The 24,450-nt window shown below is 36.7% G+C and overlaps 1 long non-coding RNA gene across 2 annotated transcripts; it reads left to right on the forward strand.

Annotated features, from left to right (window-relative positions):
- Nucleotides 1–19,632: 19,632 nt before the first annotated feature.
- On the forward strand, nt 19,633–24,343 carry LOC131231126 (uncharacterized). 2 transcript variants are annotated; one of them, XR_009164211.1, is made up of 4 exons: nt 19,633–19,699; nt 19,795–19,990; nt 20,089–20,192; nt 23,878–24,343. It is a non-coding gene; the product is annotated as an uncharacterized LOC131231126 (long non-coding RNA). The 2 variants fall into 2 exon arrangements; XR_009164212.1 differs by having other exon boundaries at nt 19,636–19,680.
- Nucleotides 24,344–24,450: the final 107 nt, after the last annotated feature.

Consider the following 24,450-nt stretch of genomic DNA (forward strand, 5'->3'; position numbering starts at 1 on the left):
TTTCATGTTCTCATTTAAATGCCCATACTGAAATTCTGGCAACATCTCCCCATGTCTCTCCGGATACGTTGATCTTACATTTGATTCTCATTTCAAGTATCCACATAATGTGAGGATATTTGATATTAGAAATAAATATAAGAAACGTAACCAGAGAGAAAAGGACAGATATAACGCAAAATTTGTATGTGCATTTAAATCAGGGAACAAAAGAATTCTAATCTATCTAACCTTGAATTGTCCAAACGTGGAATAATTTGAGAATTTTTATGCCTCCAAAAGCACACTATATCTATGCTTGGCCACATAAAAATTCTCAAATGGGCAACTAATTATCCTATACTTAAACAATTACATAATCAATCGCAATTAACATTCATAATCTAGATAACTAATAACAGAATGCATTTAAACTAAAGAAACAAATTTTGTTTTGATAAATTAACCTAGTAATATCTACTACATACTAGTAATATACAAGTAATATTGGGGCACCATACCATAGGTTGTAAGAATATCATGCCCCCTTAAAAAATAAATCGTCTAAGGATAACACACACACACACACACACACACACACACACACCCACACACACACACACACACATATAGAGTAATGGTCTCCTGTGAACCATTTTGCAAGGAATTTATGTGCGAGCCTTCATGTAAGCCGTAAAATGAAGAGAACGGCTGAGATTCAACTGCATTGAGAGAGGGAGAGTCTTTAAAAAAAGACTCTCTCCTACACTCAAAGAGACACTCTTGGAATTGATTTCATGCAAAAGACTTTGGTTGGAAGATCCTATGCAAGGATTCTGTGTGGGGCCCACTATGATGTTTGTGATAAATCCAACCTACTAATTCATTTTTTGAAATCATTTTAGTACATGCGATCAAAAATGAGGAGGATACAAAAATTAAATGGGGCACATGAGAGGAAACAATGAGGATTTAGTGACCACCGTTGAAACATTCATATGGCTACAAAAGTTTTGTATTGGTTTATGTTCCTATTGTTTTCATTTCATCTTAGTGAAAATGACATTATAAACGGTTTGGATGGAATATAAACACCAAGGTGGAGCCTACGAAGGTTTCAACGGTAAGCATTCCTTTCCCCACTGTTTCATCTCGTATGGCCTACTTGAATTTTTAGATCATCCTCATTTTTGGTATAATGTCCTAAAATGATATCAAAAAATGAATGGATGGGTTGGATTTCACACAAAGATCATAGTGGGCCCCACACAAAATCCTTATGTGGGGTCTTCATGGGAAAGGCTTTAGCAAGAAATCCGTGTCCACTAGGTTTTGGAAACGGACTGGCTACTCCCCGCCACCGGCCAATGGGGGTGGTCGGTGCTATGTGGGTCCCACCATGATGTATGTGTTTCATCTATGCTATTTATCCATTTTTTTAGATCATTTTATGGTATGAGACCAAAAATGGGGTATATCCCAATCTCAAGTGGACCACATTACAAGAAACAATTTTTAGTGGACGTCAACCATTAAAATTTTTTGGGGGGCCATAAAATTTTTGGATAAAGCTGATCTTTGTTTTTTCCCTTCATATGGGTCTGTATGACCTAATCAACAAATTGGATTTCAAATAAACAGTACAGTGGGCCTTAGGATGATTTTAACCGTGGCATCACTCTCCCCACTTTTTTCTGTGGTGAGGTCCAGTAGAACTTTTTATCTGCCTCATTCTTTGGATAATGCGATAATATGATCTCTCAAAATGGATGGACAGTGTGGATATAATACATGCATCATGGTGGGACCAACAGAACTTAGTGATGTCACTTCAGCTACTCAACCTCTCATTAGGTAATCCATGTCCCAATCCGAGATGGAAGCAGATTGGTTGGTGTACCACACACCAGCTATATAATTGGTGTGTTAACATCAACAAGTTCTGTGGGTCCCATCAGGAGGTATTTGTTATATTCAAAACATCCATCCATTTGGTAAGCTTGTCTTAAGGCTTGAACCGAAAGATAAGATAGATATAAAGATCAAATGGACTGTAAAAAGCAGTTGGGGATTGAACGTCTACCATTGAAACCCTTTTGGGGGTCACAGAAGTTTATGATTAATATGAAATTTGTTTTTCCTCTTCATTTATGTATTTGTGATCTTACTAACAAATGATGGAAAATAAGCGTTATGGTAGGCCCTACGAATTTTTTAACTATGAAAATCATTATCCTCACTAATATTTTTGGTGTGATCTGTTTGAGCTTTGGATATGATTCATTTTTTGTTTAATTGTCTAAATTGATCTCGAAAAATGGATGAATGGTGTGGATATAATAAATAAATCTTTGTGGGGCCATGTAACTTTGATCTCCTTTGAACCGTTAGTACAACTCGGAGGGTTGGCGCTTGTCTTCGCGCGACACGTATCTACACCAGCTATATAGCTAGTGTGTGGTACACCAGCCAATCCGCTTCCCTCCCATACGAAAGGGGATTGCTGAGCTTACTGAGTAAACTGTGTGAGGTCCACCATGATTTATGTATTTTATCTTCTCTGTCCATCCATTTTCCCAGATAATTTTATGGATTGATCCCAAAAATAAAATATATACAATGTTCAAATGGACCACACCACATGAAACAATTGAATTGAACTTCTACTGTTGAAAATTTCTTGGGGGCCACATAAGTTTTGGATCTAGCTTATATTTTTGTTTTCCGTTAATCCATGTTTGTATGATCTTATGAACAGGTTGGATGACAAATAAACATCACTACAAGGCCTAACAAGGTTTCAACGGTGGAAATCATTATCCTCACTTTTCCCCTGACATGATCCACTTAATAGTTGGATATGCTTCAATTTTGGGCTTAACCCCTTAAATTAGATGGAAAAATAGATGGACGGCATAGATGAAACACATACATCATGGTGGGGCCCACATAGCACCGACCACCTTCCATTGGCCGGTGGTGGGGGAGTAGCCAGTCCATTTCCCAAAATCGGGGACGTGTAGTTCCTGCGAAAGCCTTTCACATGAATATCTGCATAAGGATTTTGTGTGGGGCCCACTATGATCTTTGTGTGAAATCCAACCCATCCATTCATTTTTAGATATCATTTTAGGACATTATACCAAAAAATGAGGAGGATGCAAAATTCAAGTGAGCCATACGAGATGAAGCAATGGGGAAAGGAATGCTTACCGTTGAAACCTTTATAGGCTCCACCTTAATGTTTATATTCCATCTAAACCGTTTATGATATCATTTTCATTGAGATGAAATGAAAACAACAGGAACATAAACTGATACAAAACTTTTGTAGCCATATGAATGTTTCAACGGTGGTCACTAAATCCTCATTGTTTCCTCTCATGTGCCCCATTTAATTTTTTTATCCTCCTCATTTTTGGTCTCATGTACTAAAATGATTTCAAAAAACAAATGAACGGGTTGTATTTATCATATTTATCACAAACATCATAGTGGGCCCCACACAAAATCCTAGTATAGGATCTTCCAACCAAAGGCTTCTGCGTGAAATCAATTCCAAGAGTGTCTCCGTGAGCGTAGAAGAGAGTTTTTTTTTTTTTTTAAGACCCTCCCTCTCTCAAGACAATTGAATCCTAGCTGCTCTCCTCATCTTACGCCTTACATGAAAGGCTCGCACATAAATTCCTTGCGGTATGGTTTGCAGGAGACCATTACTCTCTCTCTCTCTCTCTCTCTATATATATATATATATATATATATATATATATATATATATATATATATATATATATATATATATATATATATATATATATATATCAAGTTGTTTATTGTCATTTTCAATCGCAAGTATCATTCATCATTGAACTAACTATTAACAACATTTACAAAAATAAAAGATATCCAACCAACTCTATATAATAACTTGTAACTTAATCTGTTGGGAACGGTCATACACCGTAATGTCTTATGACAGAGCGGGTTCTGAGGAGTTACAAGTTGGGCCTCTAGGAAAGCATATAAATGAAGCGACAAAAATATAAATTAAGCAAGATCAATTATTTGTGGAAGAGATTGATGAATAATACCTGTAATTTTCTTGGTTTTCTTAATGGAACAAACTTTACACCAATCACTAACACAATTGCAGGGCCAAATGTAAAGCCCCTAGCCTCAACTCCTATAAGCATACCAAATTCAATATCGAATCCATTAAATTGTCTTCATTGGTATAAGCATAAAATAAGACTAAAAAATAAAAATAAAAAACAACGCATTGATAAGAAAATGAGATTGAATTTAATACAAACTTTTTTTTCCTGATTACTTGTTAAGGTAGTTCATGGTTCATGGCACTACATGAAAAATGGAAAAAAAAAAAGGACGGATTTCGAGATGGTTCTGGACCGTCTCTAAAATTTTAAACGGCTCTTGACCGTCCCTAATATTGTCCTAAAATGTCGAACGTCCACAAATCATTTAAGACGGTCTTTGACTGTCTTATATGCAGTCATCTGAGACGGTCATTGGCCGTCTTTTACTTGCAATCTGAGACTGTCAAAGATCGTCTCTATTAGAGACGGTCCTCAGCCGTCTTATAGCTTTGTAAAAGACTGTTTCTATTAGAGACTGTCACAGACCATCTCTATTAGAGACTGTCAAGGACCGTCTTTATTAGAGACGGTCCTAAACCGTCTCTAATGCTCAGGTCAAAATTTTAAAAGCTCAAAAAAGTTATGAATTTTGAAAAAAAAAATAGTTGAGAAGCTTAGAAAAATAATTAACAATGTTTAAGAAAAATTTAAATTTTGAAAAAAGAAAATTAAGAACTTTGAATAATGTTGATAATTTTGAAAAAAAAATCGATAAAAAAATGATATTTTGAAAAAGAAAATTTAAAAAATTAAACAAAATTGTGAAAAAATTGACAAATTGAAAAAAAAAAAATATTTTTTAAAAAAGAAAACTAGATTTTGCATTTTGACAAGAAAATTTGAAAAGTTATATAACAAAAGTGAGATTAAAAAATTGATATTTTGAAAAAGAAAATTTAAGAAATTAAACAAAATTGTGCAAAATTGACAAATTGTAAAAATATATATATTTTAAAAAAGAAAACTAGATTTTTTTTATTTTGACAAGAAAAATTGAAAAGTTAGATAACAAAAGTGAGATTTTGATGATGTGTTGTATATCCTTGCCTTTCTCCAACCCATTTTTGGGTCGGGTATAAAAAATTGTGTAGATTTAAATCTTAAGTGGACCACACCACTAGAAAGAATGATAATATACTACCTCACCATTAAAAATTATTAAGAGCCCATCGTAAGGTTTTATTAATGTTTATTTGCAATCCAACTTGTTGATAATGTAAAGAAGATCTAGATGAAGGTAAACTACAAAGATCAAATTGATCCAAAACTTTTGTGGCCTTCAAAAGGTTTTTAATAGTTATTCATCATTGTTTTAATTGATATGGCCCACCTGAGATTATTGAGTTCTTGTGATTTGAAATCACATCCTAAAATATGATGGAAAATATATGGACAGTGTCGATATACATAAAATATATCAAGGTGGGCCCTACACGGTTAGAGTAACACCCATGAAGGAGTTACCTAAATAGTGAAATGGTACTATAAGGTCACCTCATGGGAACTTTTCATGAGGTTAATCTGTGTGCGCCCCACCATGATGTGTGTAGAATATCAACACCATGCATTTGATGTGTCCCCTTTAAGTCCAAACATCAGTCGTATATGAAATTCAAGTGGGCCATAGCATCTAAAACTATGCGAAGACATCCCTAAAACATATAAAAGCATTTGGTGGGGCCCACATGAGTTTTGGATGTGTATAAAACCTGATCTGACTCCTCATCCAAGTGGGACACACATAATGAATGGGCTGGATCTATGAACCACATCTAGGTGGGCCCAATAGATGATTATGAATGTTTTAATGGGAGGGTAACCCTCTCAACTATAGTATGTGGTGTGGCCCACCCAAGTCATGGATTGACTTTATTTTTAAGCTCATGGCCCACCATGGAATGGTGCATCTGATTGACGGGGCAGATCCAAAGTTCGAGTGGACCCACCATAGAAAAGAGTGGGATAGTGACACCCACTATTGAAACCTTCTTAGGGCTCGTCACGATGTTTATTTGAGATCCAATCTATTTATAAGTTAATATAGACATGGATGCGGTTGAAACTTGGTCTGATTCCTCATCCAAGTGGGACACATATAATGAGTGGGTTGGATATGTGAATCACAATTAGGCAGGCCCAATATATGATTATGAATGTTTTAAGGAAACCCTTCTCTACTACATTTAGGTGAGTTACTCATTACCCTTACTAAAGTAAACTCTATGGGGTCCACTGTTATTTATTTATTTTATCCACTCCATTCATCCATGTTAACAGATGATTTGAGGTCTAAAGAAAAAAAAGGAAGCATACCCAAAGCTCAAGTGGACCACACTACAGGAAATAGTGTGATTGAACCTCTACCATTTAAAATTTCTTGGAGGCCATCGAAGTTTTGGATCAAGCTGATGTTTGTGTTTTTTATTCATTCATATATTTTTGATATTATGAACACCCTTTAACCATTTTTGGACAATCTGATCAATCCAGATTGAAGAGTAATAACTTCAGATGTTTAAATCAAAATTCACTGAAATTGTTGATCAATCTTGTTTGCCTAATATCTTTCTCATATGTAGCATGATCTGGGCGAGTAACTAGTCAAATTGAGGGTAATGATCAGTAAAATAGAGTGAATGGACCAGACATGTAAAATGGGTTAAATATTCTAGTCAAAATTGTGACCCAACTTATTGACACCCTGAGACTCTAAGAATTAATGTTAGTAAGTTTTGTGGGGCCCATCATGATGTGTGTCGAACATCAACACCGTGCATTTGATAGAAGTTTTGGATCAAGCTGATGTTTGTGTTTTCCCTTCATTCATATCTTTTTGATATTATGAACATGTTGGATGGCAACTAAACATTACAGTGGGCCCAAGGAAGGTATTAACGGTGGAAATCATTATTCCACACTGTTTTGTGTGGCATGGTCTACTTGAGTTTTGGATTTACCGAAAATTTGGGATCAACACACACCGTTCATCCATTTTTCAAGATCATTTTACAGAATTATCTAAAAAATGAATCATATTCAAAGATTAAATGGACCACACCACAAATAAGGGGAATAGATTGGCTACTCCCCCAACACCATCCATTGGCTGGTGGTTGGTGCAGTGTGGGCCCCACCATGATGTATGGCCTCACGACCATTTTTTCTTTTTTTATTACTTTTGAACCAGTTGGATTTCAAATACACATTACGATGGGCCTTAGGATAGTTTCAACGGTGGGAATCACCCTCCCGTTGTTTTCTGTGGTGGGGTCCACTACAGATTTTTATCTGTCTCATTCTTTGGCTTGTGACTTAAAATGATATCTCAAAATGGTGGATGGTGTGGATATAACAAATATATCATTAGTTTTTATATTTTTTAAATATTATATATATATATATGGAAAAGGTTCTATCCGTCGAGCTCATGGGAACTCCCCATGAGGTCGAGCTGTGTGGGCCCCACCATGACGTGTGTCAAAAATCAACACCGTGCATTTGATGGGTCCCCTTTAAATTATAGGATATCCCAAAAATCAGCCGTATACAGAACTCCGATGGGCCATACCATCTAAAATCATGTGAAGACATGCCTAAAACATATAAAAGCACTTGGTGGGGCCCACCTGAAATTTGGATGCATCCGAAACTTGGTATGACCCCTCATCCAAGTGGCACGCACATAATGGATGGGTTAGATTTGTGAACCACATCTCTGTGGGCCCAAAAAAATAATTATGAATGTTTTAATGGAGGGTAACCCCTCTCAACTTTTGTGTTCGGTGGTCTGTGGGCCCCACCATGATGTATGTGTTTCATCCATGCCGTCCATCTATTTTTATAGATCATTTTATGATGTGATACTAAAAACGAGATATATCTGAATCTCAAGTGGACCACATTACAGGAAAGAGTGTTGAATGAACGTCGACCAATAAAAAAAAATTTGGGGCCATAAAAGTTTTGGATCAAGCTGATCTTTGTTTTTTCTCTTCATCGGGTCTGTATGACCTAATCAACAGATTGGATGTCAAATAAACATGACAGTGGGACTTAGGCAGATCTGGACGGTGGATATCTGTAAGTGCTTTAGTTTATATCCCTGTCTGTTGTCAAATTTGTGGTGCCAAAATCACTGTTATATATTACTTGCATATGTGAAGCTCTCTCAAGGATCAACATTCATAAACAAGCAAAGCTCACAAGTACAAGGATCAATCTTGAATGCAAGAACTGCTCATAAGACAAGACTCAAGCTGCAAGACTTCAAGAAGAGTACAAGGCAGTTTGTAAAGAACTCAAGACACTTTTAAGATTGATCTACATCAAGACTTCAAGGCTCATACTTCAAGGTCACTAGTTTCTAATGTTTCAATGTCCTTACTTCATGGTTGAGGTTTGACTGACCATAGGTTGACCTTAGAAGTAGGTCATTTCGGATACATAAACCGAATGTTTATTTTACATAAGTTTGGTACATTCTTCGACTAGTCCTAAGCCTTCTTCGACTAGTCCTAGAGTTGCTTCGACCGATCTAAGAAATTCCTCGATCAGAGTCGTGAGTTTGTTATAAATTTCGGATAAAATCAGTTGAGCTTGACTAGTCCAGAATGCTTTGACTAGTCGAATGAAGCGATGTCGATGCATCTTCGACCGATCGAAAATCTTCGACTCAAAATCCGGCGATGTGTTTGAGTTCTTGACGATCGAAGGAGACCTTCGACGATCGAAGGTGACCTACGACGATCGAAGGAGACCTTCGACCGATCGTAGAACGGTCAAAGCTTATCGCGCTGATTTTTCAAATATCCATTATTGCTTCGACTAGTCGAAGAGCTCCCTGGACCGTCGAAGACGCGATCTACTCACCTATAAATAGGCACGAATCTCGGAAGAAATCATCGAATTAATTAATCCATTCAAGCCAATCTTTGTCAAACTTCTGAGAGATAATTTCGTGCTCCATCTAAGCTAAGTGTGCTTATTTAATATTCTCTTTCCTTAGCTTTATTTAATTGATTTTGTTTCTATTCCAATCTAATTTGATAAGAGGAATTGTTATTCCCTTTCTTTGGAATCAAAATCAATTAAGGCAAGCCCTATTTGGTTTAATTTAAAATCTATTAGAATTAGAACCATTGTAATTGAGTCTTGGACATTGAACTTGGACATTCAATCATCTACTCTGATTTGGTTCTACCGGGCTGCTACAACGAAGGAGATAATCAGGTATTTTACATTTAATTGTAAATTCCTTTCTGTTTTGGTTTCTTTCAAGATTTGCCAGAAAAATCTTGTTGTATTAGTTATCTGAGGAGAGCCAGGAAAACTCAGAAGTGGGGTTTTTAGTTGTGTAAGCCCACAGACAAAGACACAACTGTAAAGGTTTTGGGTGAACCTGGGAAAACCTATTTTGTTAGTGAACGCTAATATCCCCTGTGTGAGGATATTAGGAGTGGAGTAGCATTCTGTGTGGCTGTTGTTTAACAGTTGGTGAACACACAGGCGAACCACTATAATCCCTTGTGTTGTGGTTGAATGATTTATACTTCTGATCTTTAATTATTCTTTTGTGGGATGTATGTATGGTGGTGAATGTTGTAATCATTTAATTCAAGCATTGTGAGAATTTTGTAATAGTTTAGAATTTATTTTCTGCTATTCCTTTATCACCTTGATATTCAATTTCCTTTAAAAGTTATTCCAGCAAGGTTGCCCTGCCATTTTTATGGTGTATGGTTGTCCCTAAAACAATACATTTGTGATTACAATTTATTTCAATTCAGTTTGTATTTATTTGTATTCCTCTTCGGTTTGAGATTTGATACAAAGATCTTTCTAGAAATAAGGTTGTCCTACCATAAACTCTGGTTTTTGGTGTAAGGTTGTCCTTAGAACAACATTTGTATCAACCTCTCAAGATCTGAATTTTGAGGTTATTTTACTTTCTTGCATTGTGATTTATTTTGGCTATCATATTCTTTTTAATTCCTCTGTTATAAGTTTTATTTGGCATTGTCCTATTCACCCCCCCTCTAGGACATATAGCTAGGCCTTTTCAAGTGGTATCAAAGCCTAATAGCTCTTTTTTATTCTTGGATTTAATTCCTGAGCTAACGATTTAAGCTATTTAAGATGTCAAATTTTGATAGCCTTTCAGTCACTAGGCCTCCACCCTTTGATGGCTCCAACTATGCCTATTGGAAAGCCAGAATGAGGATCTTCCTCAAATCAATGGATGAGAGTATGTGGCAAGCCACAACAACTGAATGGAAACCTCCTATCATGGAAGTTACTGGGGTTGATGGTTTAAAATCTATGAAAGTCACACCATATTACCAATGGACCACTCTTCAGAAAAGTGAGAGTAGTGCAAATGCTAAAGCACTAAATGCAATTACTTGCGCACTATCACCGGATGAGTTCAAAAGAATCATTTCCTGTGATACTACAAAGCAAGCTTGGGATATATTAGAAATGACAAGTCCAACTCCTCACAACCAGATTTGAAGAAATTCATATGGAGGAAAATGAAATGTTTATGGACTTTTACACTAGATTGAATGACATTGTAAACTCAATGTGGGGTCTTGGCGATAAAATCCCAGAAAGTAAAGTGTGTGCAAAAATATTACGCTCACTTCCTGAACGGTTAAATTCTAAAGTAACCGCGATCCAGGAACTTCGTGATACGGATAATATGAGAGTAGAAGAACTAGTTGGTTCTCTACAAACCTACGAGTTAAACTTTAAAGCTCCTAAAGATAAATCTATCGCAATAAAATCTTCTAAATGTAATTCAGAAGAAAATTCTGATTCAGAAGATGATATGGCTCTTTTAGCTAAGAAATTTTACAAGATTTTCAAAAGCAAGAAAATGGTTGATTTTTAAAAATCAAATGATAAAAAGAAGTTTAGACCCAAATCTCGAAAATCTTTGAAAGATAGTCAATGTTACAACTGTCAAGAATATGGGCACTTAGCAAATAGATGTCCTAAAAGGGACAAACCCAAGAAGAAGGGTATGTTGGCTACATGGGATGAATCATCGGATTCTGAAGGTTCTTCTGAAGATTCTGAAACTGAGTCGAGCAATGAGGTTAAAGCTCTTATGACTCTAGCCAAATTCACATTTTCAGATAATGACTCAACAAGTGAAGAAAATCTGAGTAGTGAATGTGAAAATGAAGATGATCTTCAAGACGCTTACAATGCCCTATATAAGGAAAGTTGTAAAATTGCTGTCAAACTTAAACTTCAAAAAGAAAAGTTTTCTAAACTCAAAAATTGTTTTGAATCACTTGTCTTAGAAAAATCACAAATTTCAGATTGTTTTGAAAAATCAAAATGCGATTTGGAATTCAAAAACTCCCTAATTATTGATTTAAAATCTGAAATTGAGAAACTTAAAACTGAAGTATCTTCTCTTCTGAGTCTAAAGGACACATGGAAATATGCCCAAGGTGATCCAAAGTTAGAAAAACTTTTATCCGGATCAAGAAAATGTGGCGATCGATCCGGGTTGGGCTATGATAAAAATCTACCTCCTAAACAAAAGTATACTCCTCCTATGTTTGTTAAAGGAGAGTCCTCAAACTCAAAAGGGAAAAGTACTTATCAAGATTTTTCTAGAAATTCAAAAACTTTTCAAAAACCTAGAAGCAGCCATGTCAACTTTAATCAGAAACGAAATCCACTAGTTGAAAAGATAGTTGATTTACTCAAGGAGCTCTTAAAATCTAACTCTATAGGTCATTCCTACAAATATACACAAAAGAAGACCAACTATGTTCCTAAACCCAAAACAGTTATGAAATGGGTTCCTAAAGTTACCTGTTTGGTTGCTCACAATGCTTTCAAAGCAACAAGTCATTCAAAGTGGTACCTAGACAGTGGATGCTCCAGGCATATGACAGGTGACAAAGCTTTATTCACCGATCTGAAAGATATGATTGATGGTTCAATCACATTTGGTGATAGTAGCAACTGCAAGATTATAGGCCAAGGTACGGTTCAACTTTTTAATCTTCTGTGTTAAAAAATGTTTTATATGTTGAAGGCTTAAAACATAACTTGCTTAGTATATCTCAAATATGTGATAATAACCATAATGTTCGGTTTTCTAATCAAAGCTGTGAGATACTAAACAATAAGGGTTCTGTAATATTAACTGGACGTAGAACGTCTGAAAATTGCTATATTATTAGCGAATCCAGCTCATCTAATCAAACATGTTACATGGTCCATACAGACGAGACTGATTTATGGCACAAACGTCTTGGACATGTACATTATCGAAATTTATATAGATTGAGCAAACGCGAGAACTTATAAGAGGTTTACCCAAACTTCAGAAATTAGATAAAATATGTGGTGAGTGCCAGATAGGCAAACAAACAAAGAACTCACACAAAAAGGTGAATTCAAATACCACATCAAGACCACTCGAACTTCTCCACATGGATCTGATAGGACCTACCGGAACAGAAAGTCGTGGTGGGAAAAAGTATATCCTGGTAATAGTTGATGACTTTACCAGATTCACTTGGGTAGTCTTCTTAAGGGATAAATCTGAAACCCTTGAAGAAGTGAGAAAAGTTCTCAAAAGGATTCAAACTGAAAAATCTTCTCAAATCAGTAAAATTCGTAGTGATCATGGATCTGAATTTGAGAATAGCAATTTTGAGAAGTTCTGTACCGACCAAGGAATATTACATGAATTCTCTGCTTCCAAAACTCCACAACAAAATGGAATTGTAGAAAGAAAGAATAGGGTGCTTCAAGAAATGGCTAATGTCATGTTGAATAGCATGAAGCTCTCTAAAAATCTTTGGGCTGAAGCAGTCAACACAGCTTGCTATATTATTAACCGAGTCTACACTAGCAAAGATAATAATAAAACGGCTTACGAATTGTGGTTCAATAAAAAGCCTCTTGTTAAATACTTTCGAGTTTTTGGCAAGTGCTATATTTTACGTGATCGTGAAAATTTGAGAAAATTCGATACGAAGAGTGATGAAGGTATTTTTCTAGGATATTCCTTAAACAGTCGAGCTTATAGGGTTCTGAACAAAAGGACTGGTGTGATTCAAGAATCCATTAATGTTGTCATTGATGATCACTTAAACATGCCAATTTCTAATTTAGATAATGATGAAGTACTAATCATTGATAAACCCGATACTTCATCGAATCAAACTGATTCTGAGTTGAGGACTGTTAAAGATCATCCAACCACACAAATTCTTGAAAACCCTCTCACCGGTGTTCGCACCCGTAGACAACTTGAGGATATATGTAATTATGTATGTTTTACATCCCAAATAGAACCATCTAACGTAAAAGAAGCTCTTCTTGATGAAAAACTGGATTGTTGCGATGCAAGAAGAACTTAACCAATTCGTAAGAAATGATGTTTGGTATCTTGTACCAAGACCTAAAGATAAACACATCATTGGAACAAATTGGATTTTCAAAAATAAGTCGACGAGTGTGGAAATATAATTAGAAACAAGGCTAGACTAGTGGTACAAGGTTATACTCAAATTGAAGGGATTGATTTTGATAAAACTTTTGCACCATAGCACGTCTTGAATCTATCGGACTATTTATATCCATTGCATGTTTTAGAAAGATAAAGATCTATCAGATGGATGTGAAAAGTGCTTTTCTAAATGGCGATTTACATGAAGAAGTCTATGTTGAACAGCCAATGGGTTTTGAAGATTCCAAAAATACTGATTATGTGTATCGGCTTAAAAAGGCACTTTATGGATTAAAACAAGCACCTAGGGCATGGTATGAGAAACTAACGAAATTTCTTTTAAGTCATAATTTTCAAATGAGATCTGTTGATAAAACTCTGTTTGTTAAAAAACATAATGATCATATCTTAATGGTGCAGATTTATGTTGATGATATCATTTATGGATCAACTTGTACTGACTTGACTACTGAGTTTGCAGATTTGATGAAATCACAGTTCGAAATGAGCATGGTTGGGGAATTAACTTATTTCCTTGGATTGCAAGTAAAGCAACAACTTGAAGGAATATTCATTTCTCAATCTAAGTATGCTTTGAATCTAATCAAGAGATTTAGATTTGAGAATGGCAAGAATTTCGATACTCCTATGAGTACTACCCGAAACTCTCAAAAGACTCTAATGGTAAAAATGTTGACTCAAAACTTTATCGGAGTATGATTGGTAGTTTGTTATATTTAACTCGCTAGTAGACCTAATATTTCTCTAAGTGTTGGTATTTGCGCAAGATATCAATCGATCCAAAAGAATCTCACTTGATTGCTTTCAAGCGAATTATTAGATATGTCGCAATTTTGTAAATCTCGGTCTCTAGTATCCTCATGAGACCAGTGTCCAATTAGTTGGGTACTGCTGATTGGGCTGGTAATCTAGATGATAGAAAATCAACCGGTGGTGGTTGTTTTACATTGGAAATTGTCTAGTTTCCTAGTTTAGTAAGAAACAAAATTCTATATCACTTTCAATAGCTGAAGCTGAGTATATCGTAGCTGGTAATGCATGTACACAGCTTGTTTGGATGCAATGAATGCTAAGTGATTATGGAATTAAACAGGACTCTTTGTTATTACATTGTGATAATTCCAGTACGATAATATTTCAAAAAATCCTATTTAGCATTCTCGTACTAAGCATATTGACATTAGATTTCATTATATAAGGGAATTAGTAGAAGAAAAAGTTATGTCTCTAGAATATATTCCTACCGAAGATCAACGAGCTGACATTTTCACAAAACCTCTCGATAAAATCAGGTTTAAAAAGATGAAATTTGATCTTGGCATGTGCATTTTAAAATTATTATTTATGCCTACTTGTATTATAGTGTATATATTTGATAGATTGAATTCCAATTTTTGTATGATTTGCAAGAAATATGAATTTTTGGGCATTCTTCGACCTGTCGTGAGTATACTTGACCTGTCGACCTACGACCGGTCGTAGATACCCACGACTTGTACTGACTTGACTATTGAGTTTGCAGATCAATTCAAGTACATGCGCAAATATCTTAGGCGATTGAACAAAGGCATGCACCAACTTGATCCTCTATTCCTGCTCCGTCATCTAGTTCTGGTTCTGACTAGTTTATATGAGACTTCTGGTCTGTAATAACTTTATAACTTAACACTTGGTTGACTGATTTTGAGTTGGATAATATCTATGTTTTATGTTGGATATTTATTCTATGTGAAGCTATGCTGAGTATCTCTATCACTGTTTTGCTATACTCTCATAACTCCTCATGTTTACTCTCATATATCCCTTTATTTAGTTCTCCTTTACTGTTGTTTCCTTTGTCATATTGTGACAAAAAGGGGGAGAATGGTTTGTTCTTAACGATGTGATTGTGAGAGGAGTAGCATTGGTTATGTTACTCAGGGGGAGTATGTTTGAACTAGTTGAATGAAACTGGTTGAATGTTGAATGTTGAATATTGAATATTGATTTGTAGGTAAGCCAGTTGATATGACCTGGTTCATAACTCTTTAACCAGTTGTTTTACTTTATGTTTATCTTGGTTATGTGTTTTGTCACTAATTTGACAAAGGGGGAGATTGTAAGTGCTATAGTTTATATCCCTGTCTGTTGTCAAATTTGTGGTGCCAAAATCACTGTTATATATAACTTGCATAAGTGAAGCTCTCTCAAGGATCAACATTCATAAACAAGCAAAGCTCACAAGTACAAGGATCAATCTTGAATGCAAGAACTGCTCACAAGACAAGACTCAAGCTGCAAGACTTCAAGAAGAGTACAAGGCGGTTTGTAAAGAACTCAAGACACTTTCATGATTGAGCTATATCAAGACTTCAAGGCTCATACTTCAAGGTCACTAGTTCCTAATGTTTCAATGTCCTTACTTCATGGTTGAGGTTTGACTGACCTTAGGTTGACCTTAGAAGTAGGTCACTTTGGATACATAAATCGAATGTTTATTTTACATAAGTTTGGTCTGTTCTTCGACTAGTCCTAGGCCTTCTTCGACTAGTCCTAGAGTTGCTTCGACCAGTCTAAGAAATTCCTCGATCAGTCGTGAGTTTGTTACAAATTTCGGATAAAATCTGTCTTCGACTAGTCCATGAATCCTTCGACTAGTCGAAGGAGCGAAAATCTGAACCATCTTCGACCAGTCGAAAATCTTCGACTCAAAATCCAGCGATGTTTTTCAGGTTCTTCGACCAGTCGAAGGTGACCTACGACCAGTCGAAGGAGACCTTCGACCAGTCGTAGAACGGTCAAAGCTTATCGCGCCTGATTTTTCAAATATCTGTTATTGCTTCGACTAGTCGAAGAGCTCCCTAGACCAGTCGAAGACGCGATCTGCTCACCTATAAATAGTGCACGAATCTCAGAAGAAATCATCGAATTAATTAATCCATTCAAGCCAATCTTCGTCGAACTTCTGAGAGATAATTCTGTGCTCCATCTAAGCTAAGTGTGCTTATTTAATATTCTCTTTCCTTAGCTTTATTTAATTGATTTTGTTTCTGCTATTCCAATCTAATTTGATAAGAGGAATTGTTATTCCCTTTCTTTGGAATCAAAATCAATTAAGGCAAGCCCTATTTGGTTTAATTTAAAATCTATTAGAATTAGAACCATTGTAATTGAGTACTGGACATTGAACTTGGACATTCAATCATCTACTCTGATTTGGTTCTACCGGGCTGCTACAACGAAGGAGATAATTAGGTATTTTACATTTAATTGTAAATTCCTTTCTGTTTTGGTTTCTTTCAAGATTTGCCAGAAAAATCTTGTTGTATTGGTTATCTGAGGAGAGCCAGGAAAACTCAGAAGTGGGGTTTTTTAATTGTGTAAGCCCACAGACAAAGACACAATTGTAAAGGTTTTGGGTAAACCTGGGAAAACCTATTTTGTTAGTGAACGCTAATATCCCCTGTGTGAGGATATTAGGAGTGGAGTAGCATTCTGTGTGGCGTTGTTTAACAGTTGGTGAACACACAGGCGAACCACTATAATCCCTTGTGTTGTGGTTGAATGATTTATACTTCTAATCTTTAATTATTCTTTTGTGAGATGTATGTATGGTGGTGAATGTTGTAATCATTTAATTCAAGCATTGTGAGAATTTTGTAATAGTTTAGAATTTATTTTCTGCTATTCCTTTATCAGCTTGATATTCAATTTCCTTTAAAAGTTGTTCCAGCAAGGTTGCCCTGCCATTTTTATGGTGTATGGCTGTCCCTAGAACAATACATTTGTGATTACAATTTATTTCAATTCAGTTTGTATTTATTTCTGTATTCCTCTTCGGTTTGAGATTTGATACAAAGATCTTTCTAGAAATAAGGTTGTCCTACCATAAACGCTGGTTTTGGTGTAAGGTTGTCTTTAGAACAACATTTGTATCAACCTCTCAAGATCTGAATTTTGAGGTTATTTTACTTTCTTGCATTGTGATTTATTTTGGCTATCATATTCTTTTTAATTCAGCTGTTATAAGTTTTATTTGGCATTGTCCTATTCACCCCCCCTCTAGGACATATAGCTAGGCCTTTTGGATATCCAATCATTATTATTTTCCTGTGGTGTGGTCCACCTAAGATTTATCCCTCTTATTTTTAGGACGAAGGCCTAAAATGATCTTTAAAAATGGATGAACGGATTGGATGAAACACATACATCATGGTGGGGCCCACAGACCACCGAACACCAACCAATCCGTTCCACCCCAAAAACCCAATCCCGTGCGCGCCCATCTCCCACAACCCCAAATCCCTCTCGCGTGTCCGCCCCTCCCAAAACCCAAACCCTCTCTCTCGTGCCCGAAATCTCTCTCTCTCTCTCTCTCTCTCTCTCTCTCTCTCTTTCTCTCTCTGAAGTCCGGCCATGGCTACTCTCATCTCAACTGTCGATCTTGTCTCAACCGTCGATCAGCTATGGGCCACCCTGACCCCTTTCTCTCTCGTGCTCGCCCCTCCCCAAAAACCCATGGCCAAATCGAGAGTCCTCATCTCTGTCATCCTTCTCGAATCTGACACAGGTGGTTTCTTCCTCATGACTGAGAGAAGAAGCATACACCTACAACCATGACAATGGCTACCACGACTGAAGATGAAGAGGACGAGCGTGACAAGGTTTATAAGGCCATGCGTGGAGGCAGAAGAAACCTGATTGGGATGAATCGTAGATTATACACGGTGCCGGTGCTGGACAGAGCATCCATGGCTGCCTCCATCGATAACACAGGTAAGGGTATATAAAATTCCAAATTTGGGATTATCGGTTTCAAATCTGGGCTTTGAAATCAGGAATCTGGAATCCCTAATTGAATGTTTGCATTTAGGGGTTCAAATCCCAAATCCCTAATTTAACTGGATTTAGGGATTTTGAATCTGAAATCCCCAATTAATGTGGATTTGGGGATCTGGATTCCGAAAGTCCCTAATTTCTGATTTCTAAAGTCAGGGATTCGAAAATCCCTGATTGACTCGATTGATTTAGGGTTTCGAATAATCCCAAATTTTCAATTTAGGGATTCTGAATCCGAAAATCCCTAATTGATGATTTGGGGATTCCGAATTCAAAATCCATAATCTGGATGTCTTAATTTCTTAATCTGGATGGTAATATCTCGTGCCATACATTGATTTCCTTGGTTAGTTTATTACTTTCCCACCTAACCAGTTATATTTCTTTACTTCATTTCTTACCACTAGTAACCGATGCCTTCTTATCCGGTTCTTCTTTCTTAATTTCATTTCTAATCACCTTGTCATTGATCTACAAGGCTGCTTTTTTTTGTACCAAATATCATGGAATTTCACGATATTCTGCACCAAATTAGACTGATTAATCATGAAGTTGTTGGTCATGGTCCATCATCAGTGGGACAAAACAGGACCACTTCTCTAAATAGTTTACAGTTTTACACAGCCACTTGGGTGCAGTCCTTTTTTCTCTACTTCGATGATTGTATTTCGTAAAGTGGAAAGAAGCCATAGATGCATTTTAGAAAAAAAAGGATTAGATGTGCTCAATCAAGAGCAATCCAGCAGTTTAACATGTGGTGCCCACCTTAGAGTGTCTTGTGATTGGATGGGCCGGACTTTAATTATCTCGCCCTTGAAATGATCTTAGCCGCCTAATGAGATAACATGGTGTAAGGCACTGGAGTATCTCCTGTTCTTGGCGGGGCCACCCTGTAAATAATTTAGATCACAAGGTGGGCGCACATGTTCATTTAACTAAGGGACGTTTTTAATATGTCTGAAATCTTACCTTTTATGTGTATGGAGTGAATAAATTAAAAGGATGTAAAAAAATTTCCACCTTATGAAAGCATTGGAGGCGGCCTATTTTGCTTTTACTAATGCAATGAGTAATTTTTATTTATTTTTTGGTAAAACCTTTACAACTATAATTAAAAAGAGTTTGGTCATGTTTCTATTCTTAATGACTTCTCTGAACTATGATCAGGTACATGAATCCTTGACTTCAGGTCCTTCTCATGCTATTGACATAACAAGGGAGGTACACATTTTCCTTGAAAGTATGATACATGAGCCTAGTTCATTTTTGTCATTTTTAGGCAATTTTGGTAGGAAAGTATGCTTTGAACTGGTTGTATATTGGTGGGTTATATAGGCCATAAGGGAGGGAGCTGATGCTGTGATAGCAGTTGGAGGTGATGGTACGCTTCATGAGGTGTGTTTTTTCTTCCTTCATCCATCAAGTAAAGTTCTTAGTTTTCAATCTCCATCCATAAAAGGTTATTCATGCCTTGCTGTGAATTCATGGGAAGGGGAATTCAGTCTTGGAGGCAGAAAGTACAAACGACAAGGTTTTTCCTGTCTTTTTGCAGCCATTGCATAAAAATTTACTGCACTGCTGCATGTCACGTTTGCTAAAGCTGCTATGATACCTCTTTGAATTTAACAGCTTCAAAATTGAAGAGGCCATACTTTGAAGTGCAGCCATTATGTTCTGTCAACTTTCCCGGAAAGCATTCCCCTACCATGTGTCATTTACTGCCATGGAAATAGGTTGGTTTGATAACTGTGGTGGTTGATTTTTTCCAAGAGGTTGTCATTGTTTACTTATCCATATTAAGTTCTGGGTATTTTTGGTATACTTCTTTGATTTCGCTCTTTATGCAAGCAACCTTTTAAATTGTACTTTTTTCATTTCTGAGTTCCACTTTCATAACTGTAATGACCCGAAAATTTTTATGCTAAGACCCGAGTACTACCTCTATTCTTTCCTTGGAAGCTTAATGGGGTAATTAGCGCTAAACTAGATTGCTTGTGAAATTTGCATCAATCACTTTAAATTGGATCTGCATGACTCAAAGCCTATAGAATAGTTAGCACTAGGTTACTCTGAAATCTGGGATTCATCGCTAAAGCCAGTTGCTCTTGGAATTTTTTTAAAGTTCTGGATCGGACCTGGACCGCGTGTCGAAAGTCCGATAGCGATGATCTTAGGCTGTTGCGGTCACCATGTTAGACTTGGCCATCACCTCAAAAATCAAGTCCATGTGATGTTCTGGGTCGATTTGATTGAGTTCGGAGTGAAAGTGTGAGAACAATTGGAAATTAATTAAGATTTTATGAAATCTGAGTCGTGTCGCTTGCGCGATGATTTTAAGCAATCTGACCGTTGGATTCTGACCCAATTTCACCCTCTGATCAGGGAAGATGGCTCAGGCATGTTCTTGTGCTTGTGGACCTGATCGAGTTTCGGTGACCATTGAATTGAGTGTGGTCCGCCACGGCTGATCTGAAGATCCGATCGGTACGAAAACTCAGCTTGACCTAGATCCATGGTCAGTGAGCTTAAGTCTGACCTTTCGTGGTATTAGTCCCACCGGAAGTGCTCTGTTGGATCGAGAGAGACCTGTTTTGGTTATAACCTAAGTATACCTTGGCCTTGGGGTTGTTTTCATCAATGTTAGGCCTATTTATAGACCTTAAAACCCTAGCTCTCTTTTCCATACGAATTTCCCAACCCTAGCTAAGAGAGAGAGAGAGGAAAAGAGAGAGAAGTTGGTGAATCATCTTAGATTCTTTCTTGTTCTTCTTCATCCTTAAACCTTCACTTTTGAATCGTTATTTCGGCGATTCTGAGTTCATCCTTGGGTAAGTTAACCTAACCCTAATCTGTGTTAGAGCTTAGAATAGTCTTTGTGTTGTTGTAGCTCATTTCTATTCTTACTTTAGGTTATCCTGTCGCCATTGACGAAGACAAATCGTCTGAAATCAGTTCGATGTTCTTTTCTGGTTTAAGGTGCGGACTTTAATTGTATAGGTTATGGTTTTCAAGGCTTTTAATGCCAGTGAATGGTTTATTCTTGTTATGGATGGGATTTCACATGCTAAATGTTATGTTTATTATGCATTCCTGATATGCATGTGTTATATTGAGATTTGTGTATTCTATGTATATGTACAAAGCACCATATACGTATAAAATATGCACCTGTATTTGCCATGATTATTTGTTGTGTATTGATGCTAGATGTATGTGTGACAACTCCTTGGCAAAAGGAATTGTCCAAATGCATGTATTTCAACATACATCATGTATGTTGTATTATGTATTCTAAGTGTTTGTAGAAATGTCTGAATGATCTAAAGTATAACATATTATACCATTTGCGGGCGTTGAGAAGCGATTCTCAACACTCCTATTGATGTGTAGAATTTACCTCATGCAAGTCATATTCCTTTTTGTTTAATTTCAAGTCTTACTTATGCTTAAATCCATGTTAAGTTGATATTCTTCAGATGCTTACATACCATATGATTTGAGTTGTTGTTCCATTACTATTCTAAATTGTTGATATCAATATCTGTTATAGTGGAATGTGTTTGGGACTATGAATAGTCCAGGAAATCGGTAATCGGCCTTAAGTTCGTGGCTGAGGTTGCTTTCGCCACGTAGGACGTGATTAGACGAACCCGAGTCGTATTAGAGTTGTCGGCAGTGGTTTGGCCACGCGGAGTGTTTGCGCACTCTATGTCGTTCAACCCAACGTGCGCTCGTGCTAGTCGAGTTCGTCAAGTAACCCGATTGTCCGATGTATGTTCACCATGTATGGATGTTATTGTATGAATCTAGGGTACCAAACTTACCGATGAAATCATGTAAACCATGGTACCTTGATCCGCTAAGACTCATGAGCCGGACATGGTGGTATGGGACACCGTGGTCAAGCTATCGGCCTACGCTGGGGTGACGAGCCTCCCCGTAGTGACTAGTGAGCAACCAAACTCGTGAGCCGATTATGGTGGTATGGGACACTATATTCGTGCTGTCGGCCTACATTGATTGGTGACGAGCCCTTTGTAGTGACCTCGAGCATGCCTGGATACCGCATTGAGGTGACGAGCCTTAGTGTAGTAACGAAGGTATGATAGGCGTGCATTGATTGGTGACGAGCCCTTTGCAACGACCTACAACCATATGATCGTATAAGATGTCTAGAATGGATCACTGTTTGGATGGTGATATGAGGAAGGTACCTTAGCTTCCCAATCCTGCTGTATGAAAAGGACTAATAACAACTTGGTAATCATGTTCATGCACAGCATTTGCATGTGCTTTGTAAACGTGGCGCACTTTGATGCGATGTCATGTGTAACGTAAGATGAAGACACTGAGGGTGTACGTGCGAGGGCACGCATCATTCTGCATACATCCTTGCATTAACAAGAGTACTTAGGACATGTTTGATTGTTCTGCTTTATCATTACTGCCTGATTGAACTGATAACATATTAACCTTTTCTTTATTGTTCCACTGAGTTGATCACTCACTCCCACGTTCTAGGGCGGTGTTAAACAACCACCAGACTCTATTTTAGTTGCTGATGTTGCAGATGTTGATGCAACCTTTGAGGCAGAGCAGAAGATCGAGGATGATGAGGCTGCATTTTCCTTCATGCAGTTTTCATACGGGTTCTAGTGAGCCTTGTTCTGATGCACAGGATTCTGGGATTTCTTTTGAGATTAAATGTTGTAATTTGATACTTGTAATTTTAATAGCAACACTTGTCATACAACCTGGTATGTATATGTATTTCAGGGATCTGCACATGTACATATATATTTCTTTAAGTCTTCCGCTTGCGTTCTTCACTTATCCCTGAATTATATTTGCAGTTTGGCTTAATCTATTCCATGTTTTATGCACTTATACAGACAACATACATCCATCATTTAATATGTTGCATAAGTGATGTTTTGAAACTCGGGAGCTGAGTTATGCTCGACCCTCGAATTTCAGGGTGTTACAATAACAAATGATGCAGCTGCAATCCTACTTCCTTTTAATATTACTGTATTTACTCTTGAAATTTTCCTTTCTTTCCTTTTCTTTCTTGAAATTTTTTCTTTTCTATTTTGCAATAAGTAATAAATTGATTGAAGATCGGATACTTCACCATTTCATCCGTTTCATTAGTTAAATTTCAATCGAGAAGGAAAACATCTATGTTGGTGCCTGTCAGATTGAACAGCAATTTTTTCTAGACATGGGTCCCACTTGCAACTTAGATTGAGGAACTATAGGGTATTTTATTTAATGGATTTTTTTGGATGCTTATGACAAAAAAAAGGGACCTTATGAAGCAGTGTTTTGGGTCTTACTCCCTCTTGTCATTTGTCGTTTGTCCTTCTTATATCAGTTTTTACTTCACGAATAACCTCAAATGGTTTCTTTTTGCAGTTTGTCAGAAAATGCATATGTTCTTGTGGCAGAGGTATTGAAGAATGCATATATTCTATAGGCATTAAGCTCCCTTGTTGGTTCACTACTTGAGAAAGAAAAGGATCTTCAACTTCTCTCTGACTGGTCCAATTCCTCCTACTTGGGTAATTTGACCATGCTCAAAATTTTGCATTTTTTTTATAAATCAGAACTCTAGGTATGCATATCCTTTATCTTTCTTGTATGTAGTTACATGTCGAATTTCTTTGTTCTTTGCTTCTCAATCCCGTAGATGTTGATAAAGTAAAAGAAAGATAATTCATCCTTCTCTTCCTCTGGCCATTTCATAGGTTTTTGAATTCATGGAAAGAAATGTTCTTTATCATTAGTGCTACTTTCGCCAGGTTTTCTCTGTCATACAGGTTATGGCTATCAAAGATATAATATCACCTCCTTATAGGGAAACATTTAATCATGTGTATAGGTAAATTCCTTTTTTTTATTTCTTATATTGTTTCCCCCTTCATACTTTGCAAAGCTATGTTGGAGTTCCTTGCTTTTTAGTGGATTCCTTTGGCAGGTGATTCGCAA

The sequence above is a fragment of the Magnolia sinica genome, chromosome 17 (assembly GCF_029962835.1).
Source record: "Magnolia sinica isolate HGM2019 chromosome 17, MsV1, whole genome shotgun sequence".
NCBI lineage: Eukaryota > Viridiplantae > Streptophyta > Magnoliopsida > Magnoliales > Magnoliaceae > Magnolia > Magnolia sinica.